This window comes from Tenebrio molitor, chromosome 2 (assembly GCF_963966145.1).
Source record: "Tenebrio molitor chromosome 2, icTenMoli1.1, whole genome shotgun sequence".
NCBI lineage: Eukaryota > Metazoa > Arthropoda > Insecta > Coleoptera > Tenebrionidae > Tenebrio > Tenebrio molitor.
Window position 1 is genome coordinate 28,501,370 of NC_091047.1, and position 17,281 is coordinate 28,518,650.

General features: G+C 33.7%; 1 protein-coding gene across 1 annotated transcript in view; it reads right to left on the bottom strand.

Annotated features, from left to right (window-relative positions):
- The window catches only part of Ptp36E (protein tyrosine phosphatase 36E), a 108,973-nt gene extending 92,630 nt beyond the window's left edge, over positions 1-16,343 (bottom strand). The window contains exon 1 of the mRNA XM_069038440.1: positions 16,061-16,343. The gene's annotated coding sequence lies outside the window, so the exon portion shown is untranslated. The remainder of the gene's footprint in view (positions 1-16,060) is intronic.
- Between the last annotated feature and the right edge of the window lie 938 nt (positions 16,344-17,281).

The following is a 17,281-nucleotide window of genomic DNA, read 5'->3' on the forward strand; positions in this document are numbered from 1 at the left end:
AGTCTTCAATCTTCAACTCTCCATCGGAAAATATACCGTGCGACCAACAATTATTTAGATCAAAGAGGGCTTTGACATTTTGGCCGTATGTCGATAGATGTCTGGAATGCATGGAAGTATCGTGCGTTCATTTAAATTTATCCTTAAAGTTGGCGTTGAAAAGTCGATTTGCACCACTCATGTAAAAACGTAAGATTTAAACGGCTGATCTATGATCCGTAATCCATATAGTGCGTTCACAATCGACTCTTCAACTTTGAGGATAAATTTAAATCAACGCATGATATTTCTGGTTGAATATACAATGGCGGACAAAAAATTTCGTCCATAATTGTCATTCCACTCACGTATGCTGTAAACCAGCCTTTAGGGACGAATAACCTCACTTCACATGTTGACATGTGTCAATCAAATTGTATATGTTCTAATGGGTGACAGTAATAAATTTCAAATTTTAATTTGCAAACGACAATCATAATGACAATGAAGGTTAAACTACACCCAATTTTTGTGAAATGACAAGAAAAGGGTGGACGAAATTTTTTCAATTTAAATTTAGAAAAATTTGCCGAATCTCGGCCAAACAGATAATGGCGCTGTATGTCCATTCTTCGTTATTAAAAATACCATTACGAAAGTAAGTTTATTAGCTTAGCAAAGCTACGAAAAATCTGACACTGTCAAAATCATAGCCGTCCCTTATCTAAGTCATTGTTGATCGCACCGTAGAAAATAACATACAAAAATTGTGGTGAAGCGACGTGTGCGTGCTTTTGTTTCCATTAACGTATGATGTAAAACCACAAATGTAATTTATTAAGCGAAGAAACAGTGATGTGAATTAATTCTTTTGTACAAATCATACATATCGTCATGAACCATAGATTTTCTTATTTTCTTAAGCAATTAATTATTTAATTTACAATAAAACCTTGATCTAAGTGGGATTATGTACGAGTATATGAAAAGAATATAAAAGCATACCAGCTGAAAGGAAAAGAAAGAGAGAGAAAACCACGGCCTACCTGATTTATATTGTAAAAATGTATTTCCTATTTTCTTCATAATAGGCAGAATATAGCCTAAGGGAGTCCGTTTCGGCTCAGGGACGCGGGTTCAATTCCCAGAGCGAAATTAAAAAAAAAGGCTATATTCTGTCTCGTGATTCGGAAGTCACGTTAAGCCATTGGTCCCGGTATATTGAGTTGGTCATCATGCCCCTCATAGATTTGTAAACCAGTCCTAGACTGTGTAACAATTTTTTTTATTATGTTCAGATAAATTTGAGACAACTTTATTTTTCAAGGATAATGTGGAGTGAAGAGTGAACAATAATTCATTCCATGGATTTTTTGCTGCCAGAACAAATAGCAGATTTCGTTTATTTGTCAAGTGATTATACTTTTCAAAGCAATTTTACCGCAAAATGCCTAACGATAATAAAATAACAACCATTGAATTGTTAATTTTAGACAAAATATTTTTTTTTTAATAAAATGTTAATTAATTAACTGCTTGAAGTCATATTTAAAACCCAAAAAAGAAGTTGTCCCTGATTTATTTGAACATGACTGTACAGAGATGATGATGTTGGAAAAAGTTATACTCGTATATGAAACATATGTATGCAACTTTTGAGTAAAGTAAAATAAGTTGTGTTTAATACACATGTTGCATAAATAACTATATCGAACCCTCTTCATCATATTTAAATCATCATTAATTTCTCATTATGTATTAGTATTAGCAACTGTTCGACTAATATGTGTTTACATTTATCTCTGTATGATGAACCTGATAAAGCTAAGCAGAAATCTTCATCTATACTTTTGTGACAGTTAAAATATTTAATTTTTGGAATCAATACAATGGAGCTTGCAGTTTGCTTAAATTTGGTAAACCACGCTTTACGTCAACCAAAACAAAACAAAAATGGAAGCTGACTTTTAAAACGAATACTTTCAAGTCTACAGATTGAAAAAGTTTCTTATTAAATATTCGGGAAATACTTATTGATTTTCCATTTTCTTTAAATATCCGATATTTTAAATTTAAAATGTTTTCTCTTACTTTCAAAATATGTACCGAGGATAATATTTTACGAAGTTTCATAAAAAATTGAAACATAGAAGATCTTGTCAGATACATTGCTGAGGTGTTCGTTATAATTATTTTGAGAATCGAGCGGACCGAAATGTTTTAGAGTCTACAAAAGCGACTTTTGTTCGAATTAAGCTCGCTATCACCATAAGGGATAAAAAAAAATATGTGCATCGAGAACGAAAACCGTTTCGCTTCCCTTGCGATCTCGCGGGACCACCCCTATGAATCGTTAAGAATTTGTTTAACTTTTCGCGTTCACGTGAATTGAATAACATCTCCCAGTTGGTTGGTTGTGAGCCTAAAGCGCTGACAGTTTTAAATATTGCCGTTTCCGCTTTTATTGTTAAACTCGAAACCGCTTAGGGCATAATAAACGACTGTAAATCATTCAGAAACAATTTCACGACACGGCGATGATTCCTCAACTTTTGTTTGTTGCACAGCTCTTAATTTCATTAAACTCATATTGCGTCGAGTCCTCCGTTGCCACCGCCACGGTACTAAATAATTGACATTTCGACAATCGATCGTGCAATGCGAACAATTAGTTCGCCTCAATAATCCGATAAAATTTGCATGCTATTGAATGCCGTGTTAGGTCGCAAATTTATTTAAGCATCCTAGTTTTAGTGGGCATTCAACCGAACCGTATAATATAGATCCTGGCATTTGTGAGCCGAATTACCTACCTGTCAGGTGTACGGCGAATTATTGGCCGACTACACGACAGCAGAAAGAGTTTTCAAGAAAATTTATCAGGTGGAAGGATCGGAGTGCATGGAGGTAATAATTTTTGATAAATTTTATGTTTGACAAGAGGGCATGGTTTGGGAGATGGTTTCGATGTGGAAAAATTTAACAGAAAGTCTGGGAGATGTCTCGCCGTGCAGCATGACTGTCTCGTGCACAATGAAAAGAATGTCGACTCTTGTGTAATATACAAAACGGATGGAAGCTTCAAAGCTAAACTGTCTCGTTTAAGTTTAAAAATTTATTGGATAAGCCGAGAAAGCAAAAATGTAATATTGTTTATCTACTATCAATAAATTTTATTACTCTAATATGAATGACCTACTTTACGGCACTTGTGCATAGTACCAAGCAAATGTTTGTACTTTCGTCGTAATTTCTCTGTGACGAAATTTTTTCTAGGTCTATATCTTGTTCTCTGCATTTTCACAATGTTTCTAACTAGTGTTTAGGAAAGATTAAAAAAAAATTATTGACTAATTTAAAAAAACATAAAGAAATGTCAACTACTTTTCTGTTATACCAAATGTTTTAAAAAATATCTGTGTGAGTGAAGTAAAAATTCTTCTAAGGGTGCTTTCTCCTATTTTCTCTCAAAGGTTTCATTGTGAATCCAGAATTTTTACAAGCTCTGCTTTTCAAAATTGATAGACTATAATCGATAGGGTTCAGATCTTATCATTATGGAGGCTACTTTGCAACGCTCATTATATCAGGAAATCCATAGAACATTGCTGGCTTTCTTTGGCGCCATGAGCTAGAATAAGATCTTGTTGAAAGCAACAGTGCCCACTAAAATGCTGGTGAATCCAAGCAAATAATACCTTCAGCATGTTATCATGCTGGTTAACATCGTCATTTCATTAGTCTACACTCTTTTTAATAAGCATCAATGACGTTTTGCTTTTACCACATTCTATTCTTCTGAAGCTTGTGTATCTATTCAGCAAGTGAAAAGTTCTCCATTGCTAAAATTTTTCCACAAAATCTTCTCCGGCGCTGTAAGAATAATTATTATCGACATACTTATACTCATTTATTGTTTTCTGTTAACATATGATTGTTTATTTATCTTCAAGTCCTCTTGCACCATTCGCCGAACAGATTTATCATTTAGACGTGGCTTACGAGAAACTTTTCTTACTGATATCTTCTGATTTTTTTTATTCGTTTCCGGATGATGTCTCAATTTCTGAACGTTCTCACGATGTTCTCCACAACCACCAGTGTGATACAGCTCTTTAAATTATTTTGGAACGTCTTGAGTAACATGAAGGTCACGAATAATTTCCAATGAAGAAAGAGCAATAGTAGTATTACTGCGAATGTTTATCATTTTAACATTTCATAATACGTTCAACGTTTCATAATTTGACGAAATAAAAAGCAAATTACACTTGATAAGGTAGAGAATTATAATGGATATAATAAATTTAGATACTAACCCTCCACCACCCGGCGGCACGGCAATTTTGCCGGAGTACATACACTATTACGGATATTACTATCAAGTAATAGTGCACATAATTACCGGCGTCTCGCCCCCTCATTTTAACTTTGTCGTGTTTTATTATGTTCTGTGTCAATGTCAAGGAACTTCCTCACGATATGACATGAGTATAATAATATACCTTTTTGAATTTCAACTACCAATGTGTTCCCTAAATCCAGAATTTTTAAATTTTTAAAAAGAGATTGCCGTACTATTCCCGTTGCTGAAATTATAAGTGGTAAATATTTATTAATTTTTGTGTTATATGTCTGTGTTATATTATGTGAATTTGGGACAGCTATATCTAAAAGATATGCTTGCTTTTGTTGTTAAAATATAATAATATTGTCTGGTCTGTTATGTTTAATATGAATGTCAGTTAAAACTGTTCCATCAAAATATAATTTGTAATTGTCATTTTCCAAACAACTTTCTGGTCTATAACTATAATGTGGTTGGGTATTCTTTAATAAATTGAATTTAACAGCTAAATTCATGTGTATAATTTTAGCCAACATATCATGACGTTTTTATTTTTATTCAAAGGTTAAACCCTCGAGCTAAAGCTCTCGGGCCTAACCAGAATAAAAATGCCCAAATTCAACTCGTAAAATTGTCAAAGCAAAAAGTTTTCGTAAAAGTGAAAAATTTATCCGATAATAAAAATTAAGTCTTGTTATTTTATCTTCGATCAACTGCTCGCCAAAAGGCGATGCACCCACAAGATTTACATACATATATGGAATACTAGTCTCATTAAAGGAAATAAATTTTCAACATTTTGGGTAATTCTGTAAGGAGTTTTTGAATTATTTCAATTGATGACCTTTGTTAGTTGTAAAATGAAATTTATGTTTCGAGACGTTATTTATCTAGAACTAGCTCATCAAATTCAACATCAAAAATTGTATTGTTTGTTTAACTTGATTAAATTGCTGCAATAATGATTTCATCTATTACCACCACAGAAAATAATTGTAACAAGAATCTGATCGACATTTCTATAAAAGTGTGTTTTTTCCGTGCAACTTTACTTTGTATTAACCGGTAAAAGATTGTCGTATAAATAACAAAAGGTGAATTAGGCAGAGAGGACGCGTCAACTAAGCTATAAGAGCTCTAAATTTATAGCCACAGTCTTTACAATCAATCTGGAAGACTATCCTAACACAAAAAGCAACAAAAATACGAGAGATTTCGTCCAAATAAACAACATTCCTTGGTGGTTTTACTGTTTATAATTGCATCAAGCATTGCCTTAAAATAGATAAAGCATCATTTAAAATCCAATTAAGGAGCTTTAGACTGCAAAACATCAGATTTCATTCTAGAGTTTGATCAACTAACTAGTCAAATATTAAATTTCAAGTCGTTAAAAATAGAAGAGTAATTAAATTTCAAAATCAGACTGATGCAACTCATACCCTTTTCAGTTCAGCCAGAGAACAAATTCCTTACCTACTCCTATAAATTAAAGCACAGTCTTATGTGAAAATTTATGTAGGAGTCACTGGAAAACTAAATAAAACTGGAACATAAATATTTGAATGAAGAGGAATTAACTGAGGAGATTCAAGATTCAAGCAGCGTTCGTCATTTCCTTCTCATCTTTGCGAAAACATTGTTTTGAGCTCCGAATAAAATTTTGAAGGTTGCATCGACGAGAGAATTATTCATTTTGGTGGTCTCTCTTGGGCGCCTGCTGAAAGAAAGTAATTGATTCAAAACAAATTTCTTCATGGTGGAAATGTTCCAGGAAAATATTTCAGTCATCCAGGTCAAGTCTGTGTTATTTTGTGGTCAAGTGCATGCTGTGCCCTACATATTCTATTTATATTGAGTTCATCAACGCACTATATATAAAATGTGCAGCATTACTCATCTATTAGCATCCCGTTAGCAGATAAAATTTTGAAAGCACTTTTTGCGACGCCCCGAAAACATTTTCTGTGGATTCTTGTTGTATACACTATGAAAAATAAACAACTCCATCCATATTTATAAAAGTCGGCTCGTGTGACCAGATCGAGCGATACAAAATAAATTAACCATGCTCTTTTCTGCTGGAAAGGGATCAAAGGCGGGTTCGTCTGAAAATGGGAATAGTTTGAAATGCCTGAAAGTGCCGGTTATATGCGAAAGTTGCCGCTTGGGTTGGACTCTAGCTGAAATTATGTAGACAAAACTGAATCAACTATCAAGAATTTTCAGCATAGACACGAGGTTTTCCTTTTGACGCTGCTAACGCAGACGTAAGGTCATCATTTTCCTATGTACCGTGATCGATCGAATATTTTAATTAAACTGTAAAAGTCTGGAAATAGTTTGTCTATAATAAAATAAAGTCGAAAGTTACGTTCGGTCGGTTCTGGTTTCACAAAAGCGGATGCTGTAAAACGTACATTATTCAACTTTCTATTTTTGACCGGGTATTAGCAAATTCGACGAAATCTATAGAAAATACAACAGCGTGAAAATAAATTCGCCCCAAAATGATCTGTCCCAGTTCGGGTTTGAGCAAAGTAGGAACGGTGGTACAAGGAAAAGTAAATCGAGTTTTTGATAAAGACGTGACAAACAGACAATAAACAGGTGTTCCAGTTCTTGTTAAAAACGTATATCTTTGGATGTTGTAGAGACCAAGAGTCCACACCTGAAAATGGTTGAAAGAGTGTTTTGGGAGTGGAAAATTTTGTGTTGATAATAAACAGTTTCCTTGTAAATTTTTAAATTTGATTATTTGCGAAACTTTTATATGTTTGTGTTAACTATCAATAAAAATTTCGATTAATGTGTTATGATAATAAAGAGAAACTAAAAAAAAAGAAACGGTGCAGTAAAGAATTATTACTTTTTCCACGTGTTATGGGTAGTTAACGTTATTGCGCAGAAAAATTATGATACGGAAAAAAATAATAAATAACGGCTTCAAATGTTTTCAATAACAACATTAAACGCTTCGTTTTTAGTTTCTGAGCATTATTTTTTGAAATTTTAATCATTTTGTGTTAACATAAGTAACAAATTGTAAAATATTTTTTCCCTACCGGTTAGAAATGTAGGCTGTGGATACCTCATTTGAGGTGAGAAAATTCAACTTTCTCGCTAAGGTAAGAAAGTTAATCATGAAATGTTTATGGTAAAACTGTACCAAAATACAAATGTCAAAAGTGTCAAAAGTGAAATAAGTTATTGATAAATGAAAGCCAATTCAATAAAGCAAGTTGGTAGATCAATCATATAATCTGGAAAATAAACAGATAAGCTAGGTAGGTAGATTATTTTACCCTGTTTATTTCAATTTTTCGAACAAACGTCAAATCTTCAAATGCGATGACAAGTTAATTAAACAAATAACCCAGCCTACTATTCAATTCTCAAAATTTTCGTTTTAATCAGGAATATAACCATCTTTTTTTGGCTTTTTTCAACGAAGTTGTGCCGGTAAGGAAAAAAATAGTATTCAAACCTTGTTAAGAAAGTGCCCTTGCAGACCTTAGGCACTTACAAACCTCGCCTACGGCTCGGTTTATAATCTTTGCCTGCGGTCTGCAAGAAAGCACTTTCTTACCTTGGTTTGAAATATACTATTATCCAAAATCGTGTGTAATAATAACTAATAAGCGAATTACTGTGGTAATTTGAGGGAAGGAATGTTGATCATTAATCATTATCCACTAGTGAGAGAAAAACTCAAACTCACGGAGTAATTAGGTATTTCTTCGTTTTCATTCATCGACAACACGTACGTTTTTTTTCACACTTTTGTCAATAAACAATAAAACAAAATGTCACTATAACAACCATTCCACAACTTCCTTGGAATTAAAAAAAAAATTTTTTTTTTATTCTTATCAAAATTTTATAAATATTATTTCAATATTTAATTCAATTGAATTGAGAATCGCCCTCAAATGTCACATGATTTATATTGACAAATCACAACTCCGAATTGTTTGAATAGCAACCAATCACAATTTAATTAATGTGTTATAATTTTCCCTAGGGAAAATTTCCGATATAATTGACCTAGGGAAAAAAAATTTCGGGCGATTCTCTTCCGAATATACCTCGGGACAGGTATATATCGCCAGAAATTTTTTCTTGCAGTCCAACACTCGTGTTTGTCGCTCAAAATTACCCTCGGGCTAGCGCCCTCGTGTAATTTTCTTGCTACAAACACTCGTGTGTGAGGAGTGCTCGAAAAAATTTCCGGCAATATATATGTCCCTTGGTATATTATATATTATGAAAATCCAACCCACAATACATTTGCAACGCTAACGTGGATATTTGTTTTTTGATTTAAAAAACGTAAGACATAGTTAACTGTGCAGATTCGTAAATTTTGACATAAATGTCATATTCGCTTGATTAAATGTGAAAAAAACAAAGATTTTTGGGAAAAATGTTAATTGTCTGCATAAACGATCAACGGCAAAGTCATTTTTATTATATTCCCAGGATCATCATGTCTGTTTTTTCATCGTCCGAATGCATTTTAATCGTCGTAAATGTCAGTTGTGACAAATAAAATTATTGGAAGCAAAGCTATCATCGATTCATACCTAATTTCATTTTAAAACAATACATAATTTGCGTTACACATGTATTGCGGGTTGCATTTTCAATTCCGCCGGGCTCATTCACTCGTGAAATACCTCGTATACTGAAATTAAGCACCCAGCCATCTCCAACTAAAATAAAAAATCAAAAAATAAAAATAACGATTTTGTTGCCTTATATTCATATTCTCAGTATCTTTTTTGTTTACCTACTTTAAACCCAAAACAGTTATTTCTAATATATTATGCAACTATAGTGTCATAAAGTGCTCCTCTGATTCTGAGAGATGGTCTGAGATGCGTCAGGCAGGTCAATAAACTAATGAAAATCCATTACGGAGATGTTATTAAAATTATTAACAACATCCCTGTTCGTCCTATAACTATACAGAACGTATCATTTCTAGAATGACTGTAGATTGCAGTTTGCTCGCAATGAAGCTGCGTGCTTATTGTCCTTTTTGGATGTTACCGCTACCGTTTAATGCATGTCAGAAAGCTCATCGCTTTGAATGGTGTCAAGCTAGACTTGAATGGGACTTGGAATGGAATTCTATTTGTTTTAGTGACGAGCCTAAATTTTGCTTTGGAGGTCATGATGGCCGCAGAAGAATCAGACGTTGCCGGGGTGAAAGACGGAATATAGATTGCTCATTAGAACATCACACAGTATATACTGAATCCCCTCAGATAATACTTAACCAATTGTACCACCTATATCTTCAAGAAACCCTCTATTGTCACTAGTCACTTCATGACTAACTGATAAATTCTAGACGAACATAACTGTTATCATTGGAAATACATTTTTCAACGCCTTTGTCTTTTATGTTTGCTGTCAGGATAAACCAAGTTTTATGTGTGGTTATATAAAAAAAATCAACCTAAGAAAAAGAATAGTTTATTTACAGTAAGAGTGAGGAAGGCAAAGCTTTGGTTCACGCGAATTGCGACAATGCAATTCAAGTGAACGAAAGCGACCTTACTCTCGAGTGCTGTATTTGGTTTTGTTCGATACCTCCTTAGAAAGTGAGTCTGTAACTTTGCATTCAAAATTTTAAATTAAAAATAAATAGGATTTTTGAACGGATCTGTTGCTATAAAAAAAATAAAACACAAAATAAACGAAGTTCTGTAACGTCAATAAAGTGCTCGTTGTGGAAATTATGGAAATGGAAGATGAAGAGTTATTATTTTCCTGATTATGTCCTGGAAGAGGCAAGTACCAGGACACCGGGAGGTACCAAGTGTTGTTTAAAAAATCAAAAATACGTTATCAGAAAGAATTGGAAAAATTTACGAGAGAATAAAAATCAGTGAGGGAAAGATAGTGAGCGAAAGAGAAACCTTTACCCACTGGTAACTATGGATACAGACTCACTTTCTAGAGAGGTATCGAACAAAATTAATTTCATTCATAATTCAAAACACTTCAAATTCAAATTCTGGTAAGTAATTAATAAAAAAAAAAACGTTATTTCTTCTTTACTTTAAAAGAGGGACTGTAGATATACGAGTAGTTGTTTTTAATCTCTTTCTGGATGATATAAATATTATGTAGTTTTGCTTCTAATAACAAAAATGAAAAAAATTACCAAGGAGAAGGTACATTCAATAATTTCTAATGTGTATATCCTAGCATAACAACTTAGAAATAAAGTAACTTCATAAATAAATTGTTTGCTGTCAATTCATAAATAATTTTACGCTTGAATAAGATAAATAAAAATCACAGTAATCTTGAATAACTTTACCAGTTGTATATGTATTATAAAACTGTAAATGATTTTAGTGCACAGTAAATCTGAGATTCTAGTTAATCCTTGCCCAAATTGCGGTCAGGACCCCAATAACAGTATGCTTAACGCAGACAGACAAAGGCAGTTTAGAGATTATTTGTATAATTTCCTGAAAACTTAATTGACCATAAATACAATAATGAGGCTGGAAGTAATTAATGAAGTAAAGTAAAGGATATAATAAAGTGCTACCTGATTATTATTTCTATGTACTACATAACATATTTTAAATTACCAGTGAAACATTTAAATTATTGTAATTTAAGTGTTTAGAAAAGAATGTTTTTAATTGTATCTTTTACCTTAACGTACCAATTTTGTTATATCTGCCAATTTTATCAAACGATCGCAAGCTTCTATCCAGACCCAATCAGAATAAAAAAATACGACGAAAGCAACACAAAGTTTCTCAAGTTCAAGTTCGTGGAGCCATAAATATTTCAAGAAGCACTAACAGTCAAAATACAAAATGATCAACAAAAAGGCATGAGAGGGGGACATGGAAAACAAAATCTTTGAAGACGTGCGGCGTAACTTAATTAACTTTCACTTGTCAATTTTGACATTTACGTGGTTTTCACTCGAGAACACCAAACATTTATGACAGAATCCTATTTTCGAAATGGGAAAGAAGAAAACGGTGACTAGGTTTACTGTACACAACATTGTTTGGTAATTGTTTACTTTACCTACTTCTGGAATTTTCCCGGTTTTTCTGGCTAGGTAGCCTCAGGGCGTCCTCCTACATCGTTTCCCACCACTCAAACCTTGTGCAAATGAATTCTCCTTGCCCTGTAGTTATACTAAGACATTGACGCGACCTTAAAACACAACAAGAGACAAAAGAAAAAAGCATTTGCACAAGCTTTGAATGGTGGGAAACGATCTAGGAGGACGCCCTAAGGGTGTCTAGCCAGAAAAAACGCGAAAATTCCAGAAGAAGGTAAAGTAACAATAATTACCCATTGTTTGTTGAAGTTTCGGTAAAATCTCTTTTCATGATCGTTGTTCATATGATTGAAGCTACGCCGCACGTTTATAGGAGTCTTATTATAGACGTTGAAATTATAATTGTGCATTTTATTATTGTTATCAGATGGAGAAAATTTATAAAATAAACAAGAGCAACATTTTAAATTCGTAAGAATGGGCAAATTACCAGCTTTATTACCAAACACGAGGCCACTGGTAAGCAGATTTTTCACTAAAATATTAAAGAATCGTCAACAATGTGCTGTTGTTAACCTAGAAAAAAACTTTTCTATTTCGGCAAAGTTTGCAGACGTTTATTGTAATTATCAATTATAAACAACAATTATCCAAGAATAAGTGGTAAAATAGGTTTTTGCAATTGAAAATAAAGCATTAATTATTAATAATAATTAGTCAATTAATCATAAATTTTCGATATCTAGGCAACCAATGAAACGACTGTGGAAGTATAATTTATCAGTACGACTCAAACCAAGACCAAGGTTTCGATAAAACAAAAAACGCGGTACTTAGCACTCTTGCTTTGTTTTCTTTTTGATCAGTTGTGTTACGTGCTCTATATGCGGCGATTCACGAGTAATAATGAGCCTGACAAAATTCACCAGTCATTAACTAAAAAAAGTAGGTGTTTAACGAAAACATTTCCTTCACATTATTACATCAAATTATTTTAAATATTGGAAGACATTAGCATCTTCTGTTCTAAATTAAAAATTAACTCCAGTTCATTCTGTACAGATCCACTGTTAATACACTCAAACGTGACATTAATTAAATTTTAGGAATACGTTAAATGCAGAATTGGAGAGTCATTACACAGAACATAAAAACGAAATTTAATTTCCTAACCGGCTTCCATCTTATGCAACTTCTACTAACTGCAGTTAGTCGCCTCTTAGATCGATTTAAGCTTGAAGTGCATCTAATCTAAAAGATTAAAATGAAAATGTTGATTTTGATTCAATTTGTTCGCTGCAAATCGGAGGAAAAATATGTCACAGGAGTATGTTCCATTTGAATTAAAATTAGCATCACCCTAAAAATGAAAGTAGAGTTTGGTTGCAGCAATTTAAGCAAATAAATTACGTTCTTGTCGACACAGATTTCATTTGGAATTTTTTAGTCAGTTTCACGTTACGTTTGCTTTAATCGAAGCCTTTCCTTTCATCTTCGAACTAATTATTGTCATTTTTTCATCAGAAAAGGACACAGAAAGTTAATTAAAAATTCTGAACGCGACATTGTGCACAGCTTTTTGCTGTGTGATTTTTTTTTCTTTTCCTTACAAAGAGATCACAGTTACTAACCCCGAGCTGTGCAGAATGACAGCTTTAAATTCATTAAAAAAAGCGTAGCGACGAACGTCGCAAGTTAAAAATCAGGAAATTATTCACTTTTCGAGGAGGTCGGTTTATTTTCGTTCATTAATTTGACACATCGAAAATTGGATTTTCTCCCCAATCTAACCGTGTAAAGTGGCGAAAATTCATCACGAGCGGTGCTCAAATTCGAAACGGGTTACCGTATAGGCATACCTTACGTGCTTTTCTGTTTTGATCACGCAGCTTGTTCCTCCGATTGCATAGTCGTGGTTGCCATTTTAATCAACAAGTCGAGGCAATCAGATTTAGACAACAAACACTTTTAATTGGGGGTCTTGTTTGATGGTGGAAAATGGGTAGTTTCGTTTTGAGCTCGGAGACGTGGTCATTTTTCCGACTGGGATGCTCGAAATGTCTGTCTAATTTTAGATTTTTTAAATCACGCAGTTGTAATGCATCGGATCAATTTAAATTAGTCGAGTTTTACTACGTTTAAAGTTGTTAAAAAACATACTGAGCTTCAAGAGCCACAGATATTATAGGAAAAAGTGTTTTGTTTTCGTATTAGATTCAGTTAGATAACACTGACTGGGATTTATTTTTGTCCACAGAAACCAAAACTGTTATTACTTATTATACAGCCTGTAATCGAAATACACGGAAATATTTAAACACGTATGTAGGTACTGAATACTCCGACATCAATGAAAAATATGGGTTTTTTTGAAAAACGTAACGATACGTGACAAATGGCATGACAATTTAGACAATAAATTGTGGACACGCCACTGTCTTGGTTTCATAATCGAAATCATAAAAGCAACAGTAAAGAAAAGGGGAACTCTCGCTTTTTACACCCTACATACACTTTTGTACGACAAAAGAGGATCTTTTTATCGGAGGTTGGGTAGGTCAGTGAATTATTGAATTTTTGAATTCGCAAGTTCAGCCAGTGCAAACCGTCTTCAAATGTCTTGGTGATTTATGGCTTAAAATATTTCCGCCTATTTTGAGTACCTACACCTTTATGAAATCAACTTTTAACAAATAACTAGATCTTCTGACAATGAGATCAAAAAATTCTAGGGCCACTAACCATGACAACTTTTCCATGAGTATCGAAATAATTATTGTTTCTTCTCAATTCGCTTTTTAGAATATTCCAATTAGAATGTTGTCTCTTTTATCAACATTTTAATTCATTAAATGTTTATTAGTGTTTAAATTTAAAATAGAACTGACATACATACTCGTACATTAAAATTAAATAGACATGAATTCTCTTAATAAATAAACAATTAATTAGTAGTAGTAATAAATATGGTCACCCCTCATCATAATTCTATGAGCCAGCTTAAGCAACATCGAATGCGGTAAATGTTTGCATGGGCGGCCGCCAAAGAATCCGCATCCGTGTTCCGTTGTAATTTCAATATTTCATAGATTTATTACATGATTTGAGTATTGTCTGTAGTTCGTAATGTATGAACAAACTTCGACCTGAAAATAGTATAAAAACCGGACCTATACAGGGTATTTCACGAGTGATAATGAGCCCGACGGAATTGAAAATGCAACCCACAATACATTTGCAACGCTAACAAATATCATAGCAACTAGTTTATGAAGTCCAATCGCAAATTTTAATGCAATCCTGTCAAGTATACAAAGTGATAATTCTAAACGTCAGTTTCAGTTTGTCTAATAATAAATAATAATCAAACTTATTATCAATTTCTCTTCATGCTCGTAAAAAAAGTATAGTATTCTACTCACGGATAATGGCTATTACCCGTTCGGATGAAGTACGCCACTCGCCTGCGGCTGGTGACACAAAATCATCCTCACGAGTAATAAGTAATCATTATCCGCTCATTGAAAAAAAAATTGTCCATCAAAATTTTGTTTCTATTCTTTTTATTTATTATGAAATTATTGTTTGCATTTTATTGAACTAACAGTTTCGTTATATTGTAAAAACTATGTTTTTCTTCAAATGTCCGTAAAATATGACATTGCACTGCTGCATTGATAATGCTAAAGTGTCACTTCATTGTCATGGCATCTAACGAGCTGACCAACGTCCGTGAAATTATTATCTCCGCTGAGGAGCGTCCGTGAAGTTATTATCTCCGCTGAGGACGTCCGTGAAGTTATTATCTCCGCTGATGAGCGGCTGTAAAGTAAACTAGCTAAATCATTTGAAATTCCTACCTGGTTTCTTAACATGTCTTAAATAATTTGTTATGAAGGTTTGAAGAAAAAATAGTACATGTTATTCGGAGCAAAAATGGTTTTATGTGCTTTGGCTACCAGCAGCACATAAAACTTTATTTTTGCTCCTCATAACATAATATACTATTAAAATTATTTGGTAATACATAAAGTGCATTTTATTGAAAAAAGATGAAATATGTTATGTTTTAAATTTTTTTCATGAGATTTGAAGCCCCTTCGACTGTTGACTGTGACAACATACAAAAAGAATTTTATGAGTAACAATTACACAATCCTACTCGTAATTAAATCTACTAGATAATGAATTCAAGCAAAAATTCTACACAGTGAGAGAAAATCCATTTATCTCGCATAATTTATAACCATTCTGAAAACTTATTATTTCTATACAACATTCATCGAACAATGCCGTTTATTGCAGCATCGTCACCACTATTTATCACCTCCTCCTCTTATCATTTATTTACTTTAGCACCGAATAACCTCGCCTCCAGATTTTATCAAAATGACAATTTTATATCGTCTCGTTATTATTTACTCTTTTACTGTTATTCCCCTATAACTCTGCCGATCCAGCTTCAATCATCCGGTGATTTTATCCCAATTACGACCGGCCCCCACTGCTTCGATAACCGCAAACACCGATGATGCGTTTTTAACGCATTCAGAAATTTACAAATCCGTAGGTCGTTCCAGCTTAATTACCACAATTAACACAAAAACGAGTATTTTTACCAAGCTCGATTTATTAATAGAAAAAGCGGAATTAACGAAAACTCAGGTTCGCATCGTACTTACGATTTTTCAGAAAATATTCTCGATGTCACTCTATCTGCAACGACGCAGGTGGAAAACTTCAAATGTCCAAAAAAAATTTTTTTCTGTATTCGGATTGTCAAAACACCAAACTTTTCCGGCGTCCTTCACATCACCGGAAGCTGTTCTTCGTCAGACACGTGGTTTTTCCGCTGAGGACGCGTGTGGAAATGCTCGCACCGAACTACACTCGAATCCAGACGCGTATGGTCCTGACCGTCGCGACGCACACACTAGCGTCGTTTGCGTCGTCTGGCGGGCGTCAGTCAGGATCAGCTGTTCAAGTACTCCCGGTTATATTGGGAAATTCTGGGTGCCTCTGTTGTTAGTTCGCACAACAGTTGTCGGACGATCAGCGCCGCGTTAATTAACTCCATGGGAAGACTCTCCATGGATACTTTCCGGATTTGGCTTTATTATCTGTCCGGGGAGCTTCCGACGACGGATACGGAAACGCGACAGATAAACCGTATGGAGCAGAAAGACATAGGGTTCGTCACGAAAGAATAAGAATCCAAGAAAGGAGAGGAATTTGTATGAATAAGGATTTCGTTAAAAAAAAATTAGATCTATGATTTATTCTCTAATATAGAGAAGATCCGTTCGCTTTTGGCAATTAAACATTTTCTGAAAAGTTATTTACAATGATGCAATGAATTAATTTCCTCCACGTAATCTTAAGAAACTTCTCCACGAAAGGAACCTCTAAAGCAATTTTCAAATGAAAATAACAATTTTTAAATTTGGGCAATTTTGTCGTGGTTGGCAACAAATGTCATGTTGTTTGAAAGATTCAAATTTTAATTGTTATTAATCTAGATATATAAAACTGAATGTCTGTTTGTATATTTTGTATGCAAATCTACAGTTTTACTCCGATCTTGATGAAATTTTGTTCACTTGATCTTCAAAACAAGAAGAAAATTACTGTCTACTTTAATTTTACAAAAACCAACCCCTACTACCATTTTCAACCCTGTTAAGAAAAAAAGACAGTTTTTTCGAATTGGAAATACCCTCACCTTCGCCGCTTCACCCCTATTTCATCCTCTGAGTATATCGTCACCTTCGCCGCTTGACACCCACAAAAAGGAACCCCTATTATCATTTTTAAGCCTGTTAAGCACAAAAAAAGTTTTTTCGAGTTGGAAATCGCGTTTGCATGATATGTTCAGGTGTCATAGTTACATTTGGTTGTTTATA